Here is an 11,003-nt window from a genome sequence, read left to right as displayed (position 1 = left end):
GCCACCCGTGCTGATCAGAGCTCCACGCTGGGCAAACAGGAAATGTAATTCAAAAGTTTGCGGGGCTTTTCCTGTTTACCTGCCCGCTGCATCCGAGTTCAGATTGCTGTCCAGAGCGGTCAGTGGTGCACTGTGGGGTACTGCCTGGAGGCCAATAACGTCGATTTTCGTCCACACTAACTGTAATCCGATATGTTAATATCGAATTTAGCGCTACTCCTCTCGTCAGAAATCAATTTAAAGAGCCCTTTATATCGATATAAAGGGCGTTGTAGTGTGGACGGGTACAGCGTTACATCGATTTAACGCTCCTTAAATCGATTTAAACGCGTAGTGTAGACCAGGCCTAAGATTAACATAGAGAAAGGACTGGGATGTTGGAACAGATGGCCTTTTTCCTTTGTATCTCTTACCATGAGAAAAGAACTGTGATATAACAATTACTGCAAAGAACTTCGTTAATAAAAGCATCTGCTTATTAAATGGCTTAGAGTGATTAATAACTCTTGTATTGAGAAGCTGACTGGGAAGTTTAGTAGTGCAGTCTTTAATAAACTGGGCCAGTATTTTGGGTCAGTCCCTGACTGTCCTATTAATGATAAAGCCAGTGGCAGTTTTTGCTCAGGATTGCTTAGTGCTTGGTTCTCTGTAGGATTCAACTTTGAAAGTTAACCAGCATGGGACCCTGTCAATGTGAGGAAAACATGACTGTGCACAAACTAAAACTGCTTCCTAATTGGCATGACCCCAATAGAAGGGAGAGGTGACAATCCATCTAATATACCAGACTGACATTTTCTTAAGCAACTGAAACAGTACAAAAACAGTGGGCAAGATCAAAGGGTTGATATAAACAGGAGCATACATTTTTATTCAAAGAATTTGTGCCTTTAACAGAAATTAAGTTTACATCTAAATCGACTGAGTTGGGAAAACCTGAAAGTCAGTCAAGGTTTTTAGTCTATGAAGAAAACTGCTGTAAATTTTGAGACTAAAAAAACCCCAAACTTTTAATTATGGTTTGTGAAAAATGGAAAGCAGTAGAAAATGAATGGAATCTCAGTGCAGACGATGTCATTTGGAGAAAGTAGGTGTATCAAAAATAAAGGATAGCACAGAGTTACTCAAGTGATTCAAGGCTCTGGTTCAATTCCTTGCATCAATCAGGATCAACTCCATATTATACTTTCTATATACTTACCTAATCTCAGACTGAATACCTCTAATGACTTTACAATGACTATATTATTAGGCAAAGTATTCCACCCACTGATTGTCTTTTACAGATAAAAGGGCATTATACTGATCATTGATTTAAAGCAGAGTTTCTGAAACTGGGATGGGACCCCAAAGTGGGTCGCACCCCTGTTTTAATGGGGTCTCCGGGGCTGGCATTAGACTTGCTGGGACCCAGGGTCAAAGCTCAAGCCCCTCTGACTAGGGCCAAAGCTTCAGCCCCTGAGTGGTGGGACTCAGGTTACAGACTTCAGCTTTGGCCCCACCCCTGCCTGGTGTGGTGGGGGCTCAGGCGGCCTCAGGCTTGGGTCCCTTCTCCTGTGGTCTTGATGCAAAGAAGTTTGAGAATCCCAGATTTTAAAGGAAGGGAGAAGTCAAGGGTAGAGAAGATGATGTGCTGTAAAAGTATTTGAGAGAGTGAAGAGAGTTAGCCTGCCCTCTAACAGTAGAGAAGAAATGCCATACATGCTGCTTTGTCATGAGTGCCAGAATCTATTGCCTGCTTTGGTTATGATCAAATTTGTTATCGTCATTAAAAATACAATGAATATGTTGAGGAATGCAAAATAAACAACCTGGTGAAACTTTAACCCTTTTAAAACACAGACTTGACACTTCAGTTGCTATATGGGTGGATCTCGGTCCCTCAACACTCAGGAATGGTGGGAAGTCTGAATGCTGCCATGGAACCATGCCATTTGATTTCAGAGGGTTCCTTTTCAAACTTTTGTACTCTCTACTCCTGAAACTGAAAAAACTTTCAGGGAACACACCAAGGCTCTGCAGTTGCTGCAACAGTTTTAACATGATGCACCAAAAGGCAACTCCTTTTCCTAACTGGTCTCAGACACCCTCTAAAGATAGGAGTTGGTAACTTTTCAGAAGTGACATCCCGAGTCTTCATTTACTCACCCTAATTTAAGGTTTTGCGTGCCAGTAATACATTTTAATGTTTTTACAAGGTCTCTTTCACTAAATCTATAATATATAACTAAATTATTGTTGTGTGAAAAGTAAATAAGGTTTTTAAAATGTTTAAAGAGCTTCATTTAAAATTAAAATACAGAGCCCCCCAGACCAGTGGCCAGAACCTGGGCAGTGTGATTGCCACTGAAAATCAGGTGGCATGCCATAGGTTGCCTATCCCTGCTCTAAGAAATCTTAACAGTTTGTTTTGTGAGCTTGTTATGACACGAAGGATGTGTGGTGGGGTTTCTACTGCTTTTAGTGTGAGCTACAATAACTACAAATATTAATCTCGGTGGGCTAGATGATGCCATTACATCTAGCCCTGTTTAAGGAGAGGTGTATAGTTGTCCTGCCCCTCAGCAGTCCAGGGAAAGAATTTCAGTACTACCAATCCCAAATGTTCAGGACAGTGAGTATGATAGGCTGTTGATTGTGGTAAATGAGTGTGAAGAACAGTAGGGTCTGTATAACCTGCTCTCCCCACTCCCAGAGTGGCAATCTAGAGAAGCCCCAGGGTAAAGAGTGTAGGATTTTACACCTGTTTTTCCCCCAGCACAGTCTGGCCCTGCACCAACCATTATTACTACTATATAAATAGCTCCACAAAAAGAATTAGGAAAACTTCAACAAATAAATGCCATACAAGATCTACATTAAAGAATGCTGAGGGTGCAAAGTTAGCTACTCAAAAGTCAGGAAAATGCCCCCGTTAAAGTTTTGCATCCTTGTGTCTATGCATTTACACACAGCATAAGAGGCTAAGGAGTAGCGACATGGCACTTGCAGAGCGTGCTGCAGTGATCATCACTGTTTCTTGGACATTAGGGTTGGGAGCTGGGTTGATGAGTAAAGGGGCCAGACATGTTGGCATTGTGGGTGACAATTATTACAAGTGCAGTCCACAATGTATTTCAGGGTGTGAGTTCTGTTTTTGTAGCTGTGCATTTTAAATGCTCTAAAAGTGCCCAGAGTCAGGGATAGGGGCTTTTGGTTAAATCAAAAGAAAAACTAACTAATCAGACAATCATTATTTTAGCAGGACCTCGTTCCAGTCAATGTACAGGGTGGATGGCACCTCGGGAATGCCTATGAGACTCCCTGCATTGTGTCTAATGCATTAAAATAAACACTGTGAGAAAAAATTGCTTACGTTGTGTACTTCCTCCCCCCACCCCTTCTGTTGGGCTTATTATAGTTATGGAGGGGGGGACAGATTAAATGTGCTCTGAGAGGGGCAACACAAAGATTCTCATACTCCTTTTGATTTGTTCACACACTGTTGTGGTTTTTACTTGTTCTTTCTCAGAGATGGTTAGGTGAAATTTCAATGAATTTACAAGCTGGGAGAAGGTTGATCAGTCAGAGTTCATCTCTCTTATTAGTAGCTTGCTGTACATACAGCCAGATCATGGAATGAGCTACTGCAGACATCGTCTTAAATATTTTTTGGGGGAAATCTGAACTTAATTTCACTGGGCAGAATTTTAATGGTATTTAGGTGCTGAAAGATGCAGATAGGTGCCTAGTGCGATTTTCAAAAGCACCTATATGCCTGGCTCCCATTGGAGTATCTGAAATCAATGGGAATTAAGCACCTAGGTGCTTTTAAAAATCCCTCTAGGCACCTATCTGCATCTTTTGGCACCTACCATTGAAAATTTGTCTGAAAATGTCTTGATGATCAACATATTCATTTGAGAGAGGTCTTGAAACACCATCCTACTGAAATCAGTATGAAAGTTTCATTCTCAGTTTTGTTTAAAAAAACAAATGCTAGGCCAAATTTGTAGATGTTTGTTAACCTGACCTTAGTTTTGAGCACACTTGGACAGGCTTTTGTGTGAACTCGGGCTGATTGATGGCTTCATTTGGAAAGCATATGCAACTCAGTGGTTCTGCATGGCTTCTACCTGATGTAAAGCAAAACTTTATGGTTCTTGCTTAATTTAATTTTGAGGTTGGGGGTTGGGAAGTTTCCCCTAAAATTTGTCATTTAAATCCACACCAATGTGCATAAAATAACAAAATAAAAGACACAAAAAAAGGTGCTCATGGAGCCCATCATGAAGCTAACAAATTTTTGACAGGTCTAATCATTCTTCTACTACTGAAAATAAAGTTCAGTTGGCAGCAAGGATTTTGTATGTGATATAGCGTTTTGAAGTGGGAATGTGTAACTTATTTGTTTTGATCTTGATTGAAACCTAGAAAGGCACAGCTAGTTTTAGAGAAATTGACTAATTAGAATAGTTTATATCAAGTAAGAAGTTCCTGAATGGCTTTCTCACAAGTTGTGTTAATTAACACAGCAGGCCTTAGAATATCAAAGATCAATGTCTATTTGCTATTTGCTGTCGAACCCACCAAAAATATTTTTCACTTGCGACACTATGTTGCATGAGTTTTTGTTACAATGAGGCCTACTGGATGGCAACTTTATATAACTTAATAAAAAGTATGAATAAAAATGTCTAAGATTAGCTACCAACCATGACTATAAAAATATAGTAACTGTAATCAGAGCTAGAAGCAAGCAGTTTGCTTTTAAAAAAAAGTTCTCAAAGATTATAGTTTTGTTTCATGAACATCTCCTGTAAACCCCCTGCTGCTGTTGATTAACTCTGAATTTCTTTATCAACAGTTGAGTATTCATTTGGGGAGAAGAGTTTTACAGTGTGTATGAGGAATTGCACTCACACCTTTCATTAGTGATAGCATGACTCATTCGCATAAGCCCCAGTGCACTAATTTGAAAACAAGTAGTGTTAATGGTTTTCAGAGCTAGCATAAATTTGAAGTGGTATATATTGGAAGAAATTACATTGTATTAAACATTTCAAACTTTTCCACCTTTTCCCTTTTATAATATTTAACTTACACTGTAAATAATTCTTCCATGTGTGATCCAAGACTTCAGATGTCCCACATTGCAGTTAAAGAGGGTTAGAAAAATTCTGACAATACATTATTTTCCATCAGAATTTCCTGACTTGTTGAAATTGAAACATTTCACAGAACTGGTTCCATGTTGATGAATTCCACATGGAGCTCAGGCAGGGTTCCAAACTCCATGCCTGCTCTAAGCAGGTTTCAAAACCTGCCTGGTTTCCTGCCAGCTCCTTGGTACCCCGCCTGCTAGGCTACAGAGGAACCTAGGAGTCCAAGCTCTTCAGTAACCCACTTGGGGAGTACCTCTGAGTCAGGGACCTCAGGGTTTGCTGCTGCAGGACAGCTGTCAGACTGCCCCAGAGCCAGGGTTCTATTCTTTTTCATGGAGAATTTTGAAATTTTGGGTTTTCAATAGGAACAAAACAAAATTCTGAAATATCAAAATCCTCAATGCAATGGAATTACCTTTGTCTGCTCAGCTCTACTTTCAGGAGTTAAAATGTAAAATGATAAAGATCTGGGTGAGAGTTTTTGTGGTTTGGGCAAGGATGAAAGGCCAGATCTTTGAAATGTTATGTAGGATGGAGCAGCAACACTTAAAAATGGGCAGGAGGGGTGGGCATAGAGCATGTGCTGAGCCAAAGACAGTGCCTGAGTGACCTGTGCTGCTGACCAGTAACTGAGTAAGAAGAACTTAAGGGGAAAAGTCTGAAGTTCAGTTTTGGCTATGTTGAGTTTAAATTGATGGTTGGAAAGCCACAAGGAGAAGTCAACAAGAGAGGCAGAGGTCAGTGAGGAGGCTGGGGGGACATAGTGGGCATTGCTGATTTCTTGACAGAGGAATGGTCTGTGTGGTACCATCCTATCTATTTATTTATCAGAGGTATTTACATGGCCCTCATCACTGTAGTAGCTGAGCATTACACAATTTCTAATGTCTTTATCCTCATAACATCCCTGTGAGGTTGAGCAGGGCTGTGATCCCCATTTTAAAGATAGTCTCTCTGTACCTTAGTATCCCACATGACTTGCCCAGAGTTATGCAGGAAGTTTGTGGTGCAGCAGTAATTGAACCCAGTTCTTCCAAACCCAATCTTGTGTGCTGGACCATCCTCTCTCAGAACTGGAACATACTGTGTCCTCATACCAGTCTCTCACATGCATACACTCTACTACTGAGCTACATCCCTACATGTGGCCTGTGCAAGCAAGTGCATGAATCAATGCACCATTTTATCTCAATGAGAAGAAAACATTTATATGGGCATGAGGCGCTCTTAGTTTCATACTTTTGAATAGTACAACATGTGGGGAAGATTTTTAGGAGGGAGTCAAATTGTTCTGTGTTAATCTGATCTGTTATGCATAATAGTTGCAATATAACTGAGGGCACGGGACTGGACTCGATGACCTCTCGAGGTCCCTTCCAGTCCTAGAGTCTATGAATCTATAACCTTTGTCAAAATGGTTTAGTGATTAGGTTTTATAAGGATATATTAGAATGGCTTGACCAGCTTAATATATATATACAAGTGCAGAGAACTAAAGATAGGCACTTTCAAACTAAAACTAAATAAATATGCAAAATACACAAAAGGTCATCTCTGCTTTTTGACACAGTTGGGAAAAGAACTATTGAGAGAGATGTTAAAGTTGCAATGAGGATGTAAAATATTTTCATGTACAAATGTCTTGTTTCTCCTTATAGCCCAAGAGAACTCAACCAAACTTGGAGATAACAATTTCTGTACTTTACCATTCCTAAAGTTAACTAGGAGGAAATGTCACGTAAGCATGTTGTCCCTGTTATACACCTGAATAATAATTTGTCAATGGACGTTTAAATGAGTATGGAAGGTTTCTATTTTAAAAAGGCTTAAATATTATGAAATATCATATTTATACAACGTGTCAAATATTGTGAAATGGTTTAATAATGTGGGATGGAATGCAAATCATTGAAATGGTTACTACTCAGGCTTTTTAATGTTTCCTTTCAATAATCCACCCTTACAGTTATCTAATGGACTCGTAAAACAATTATTGAGGGTAACCAAAACATTTGAAATCTCACAAGTGTTCAAAAGGATGGAGGTTCAGATTTGGTTTTATTTTTTCTGAACATTATCACCCATCCCTAATTATAAGGTTAATAACCAAAGAACAAGAGCTAATTAAGTTAGAAAAGTATATACATTAGGTAATATTTTTATGTTTAAAATAATGACTTTGTATACCATGTCATATGCTATTTGAATGTCGATCATCCATTGGTACTATAAAAAAAATTAACAGATAAATTTAAGTACCATTGAAATATATTATTTTACTTTGATCATTCTGAAGTAAAAATTTACCTGAACCCTGCAACAGGGATATATAAAGGATATTTGTGACATTCTCCTCTGGTCTTATCTGGACAGTTGAGTTGCTAGGTCACTCCAATCCTTGACTTTGGGAGCCAGTCTTACTCTGCTCTGATGTGAGAACCCTCACTCCTGGGCTGTTCACGCACAGCCTCTGGCATGTAAGCTGCATCTTGGATTATGCAACCAAATGACACTAGCCAATATCTCTGGTTCCAGACACAATCCAAGGAACCTTCATCTTACAGTGCCCAGGTATGCCAGCTGGACGCTGCAAGCTTATATGAGTTCATCAATTTAACAAAGGAATTGATATGTACCAGGCTGATTATCCCCAGGGGAGTCTCTGACACCCTTCAAACCAAACGCACTGTTTCAGATTAAACATACAGATTTATTATTTACAAAGATAGATTTTAAGTGATTATAAGTCAAAGCATAACAAGTCGGATTTGGTCAAATGAAGAAAGAAAAACACATTCGAAGTTGATCTTAATACTTTCAGTGCCCTTACAAACTTAGATGCTTCTCACCACAGTCTGTCTGGTTGCCCTTCAGTCAGGCTCTCCCCTTTGATCAGCACTTCAGTCACTTGGTGGTGATGTCTGTAGATGCAGGTGAGAGAGAGAGGAAGAGCATGGCAAACGTCTCTCCCTTTTATCATGTTCTTTCTTCCCACTTGGCTTTGCCCCTCCACCCGTTCCCACTTCAGAGTCAAGTGAGCATTACCTTATCGCAGTCCCAAACTGACCAAAGGTGGATGACTCACTCAAGATTCCAGCAGCTCCTTTTGTTGCTACCTAGGCCAGAATCCTTTGTTCCTATAAGGCTAGGCTGAGTTTTGTCTCATATATGTCCTGATGAGGTGTGAACTGCCTCTCTGCTCTTGGAGAGTTTTTGCCTGGGCTTATTTTAAGCCATGAAGACACATTTTCAGCCTCATAACTATATACATAAAATTATAACCTATAACATTACTATAACATTGCTGTAACAACAATGCTCAGTGCATCGTGAGCCTTCCAAAGACACCCGACATGACGAACTTTGCATTGGATACCACACAATCATTTTACAAGGATGAACATGGGGGTGCTGGGTGTTCACCTGAGGTACAGAGTGTCACAAAAGGTTTCTAATGATCTCTCTTCAGCTTGTTTCCACAACATGGACAGAACAATACTACCAAAGTATAAGTTTGCAAATGTATCTTCCAAAAACAATCATAGCTATTTTATAAAGTCATTTAAATTGGGCCTAGGCAAAGAATTATGTGCCTCTCATGTTTTCCTCAATGCAAAGGAGGTTTCTGATCAATCAGTGTAACTTCTGGCTGTATTAACTCTCTGCTAGCTTTTCTCCACTATTTGGGCAGATGATGCTCATTTATCTACTTATTAAGGTATTTATAGAATGCCAGTCACTGTAGTATCTAGGCCCCCCAATCTGTCTCTTTTTTACAGGTAGGCCAGGGAAGTTGAGGCACAAAGTAGTGACTTGTGCGTGGTTATCCAGAGATAGATTGGGAATACAAGTCAGGTCGCATGAGGCCTATTCCAGCACTCTGCCCACTAGCCCACTTCAGCGGACATTGCAGGTGCTTAGTCTGTAGTGTAATTATACTATTCTTCTGGGGAAGGATAAATGTAAAATATATTTTTGAACATGGAGAAGAGCTATGAAACTGGCCGACTCTCGTTTTAAATGGCTTGCAATATACACATTAATTTCAGCTGACAGAGCTTTTGAATGTAAGCCATGTGGTATGAGAGAGACTAGGTTGACAATAGTTGAAGCATGATGTGTGCCTCAGTTGCGACCTGAACTTGAAATCTCTGGAACAGAAGTGAGTGTGTGAGATACTGAGTTACGAGCATGACAGTCCATCACTACAAGGGCTTACTAATTACTTGTGTTTCTACTTGATAACTCTAAAGCTACTGGGATTGTGTGTCCCAGGTACAGTTTGTTTTCATTAAGGCACAATATGCGGTTGTGAGCTCTTTGTCAGTGATGAGTCTGTGCAGAGAGTAAAACAAGGGCAATGAGATTATTTGCAAATACTTTGCAGCTGAAATAATAATTACAAAGAAGGTTCCAGCTCCACTTTGCCTGTCTATTTTGCGCCACTAAATGCAAAGGGAGATCACAGGTATAGAACAAAAGTTAAATAACCTCAATAAGTGTTAAAAATGTAAAAAGGGTTGAGCAGAAGCTCTGTTCAGTGACAGAATGATCATATGGATTTATCTCTTGTGGAGGATAAAAATCATCTGGAAAAAAATTAACAAGCACATGTGTATTATATTAAAAAGGCGCAGGGAGCTTTATATTGCCATTATACATTTCATTCCATGCTTGGATCCCTGCTGTATTTGCCTGCTTAAAGCCACACAACAATGGAGAGTTTATTAAGCAAAGCCTGTTGTTGTATAAAGTGAAATTAACTAAGAGGTCTCTTCTTTGTTAATCTGGATAGCTCTTTTCATCAAGTATATATTCATGTGAAGGCAAAGTCAGGCATGCTCCAGAAATGACATACGAAAGTTCTTTGGTCTGAAAATTGGGCATTTTTTTTTCCCCATTGATGTAAGCAGATGTAAGCGCTTGCTTAATAATTAGGGGGAAAGTGCTACCATGGTGTTAGGGAGAAAATGCAGTTGGAAAGCATATTAGCTGGCAACATTTCAAGAACATTTCTGATGATGTGCTTTCCGTAAATGGCTTCCATAGATGATAAGATAGTCAGTCTAATAAGGAGGCTCTCTTCCCTTAAAGAGAGAAAATACCACATATTTGCCAAGGCCAGTTTGGTAGAGTACTAAGTTTGTTTGTTGTTTCCTTTATACGAAGCTGAATGCTTGAAATATAGATTACAATTCTTGAAAAATAATCACGTTTAAAACACTCATTAATTTAGCAGCCCCTTTTTTGATCATAGAAATCTCAGCTTGTTGAGGCAAGATTTTATAACCTGCAGTACCCACAATGCTTTGCAGCAAGGAAAGAAAATGTTAGTAACAATAACATACACAAATATCCTTTAAAACAAAACGTATCCTTTAAATGATCCCCATTTTAATCTTTCCTTCCAGATTTTCATCAGTGAGGGTAGAAATTAAAGATGGAGGGAAAACCTCTATCTTTTCATTGTGTTGCTGTATCTGCAGTCTCCTTCCTCTCCCCTCAAAGAACTGGCTCAGTCCAACTGGTTACACATAAACAGAGGCTTTGGAGGTAGGTTGTCTCCTAAATGAAACCTGGTGGTGGGGTCTGACAGCTGAAGGACACTAGTGTTAATGCCTCAGTACTGTCAACCCCCAACTGCTCAAAAAATCATGAATCAGACTCTAAAAATCATGAGACTGGTGTGAAATTAATAAGATTTTTAAAAGAAATTTGTGGTTCTCTTTATTCCCGTAGGTTTCTGAACCTTTATGGTTCATGTTTTCTTTGTAAGCTTTCAAGCCTTTTCTTTTCTTTCTTTCCAAATTTGTCTCTGCAAGCGTGACAGCTAGAAACTTTTTAAAAAATGAAAGCTGA

The sequence above is a fragment of the Chelonoidis abingdonii genome, chromosome 5 (genome assembly GCF_003597395.2).
Source record: "Chelonoidis abingdonii isolate Lonesome George chromosome 5, CheloAbing_2.0, whole genome shotgun sequence".
Lineage (NCBI taxonomy): Eukaryota > Metazoa > Chordata > Testudines > Testudinidae > Chelonoidis > Chelonoidis abingdonii.
The sequence above is the reverse complement of the archived record's forward strand: the minus strand, read 5'-3'. Positions refer to the sequence as shown.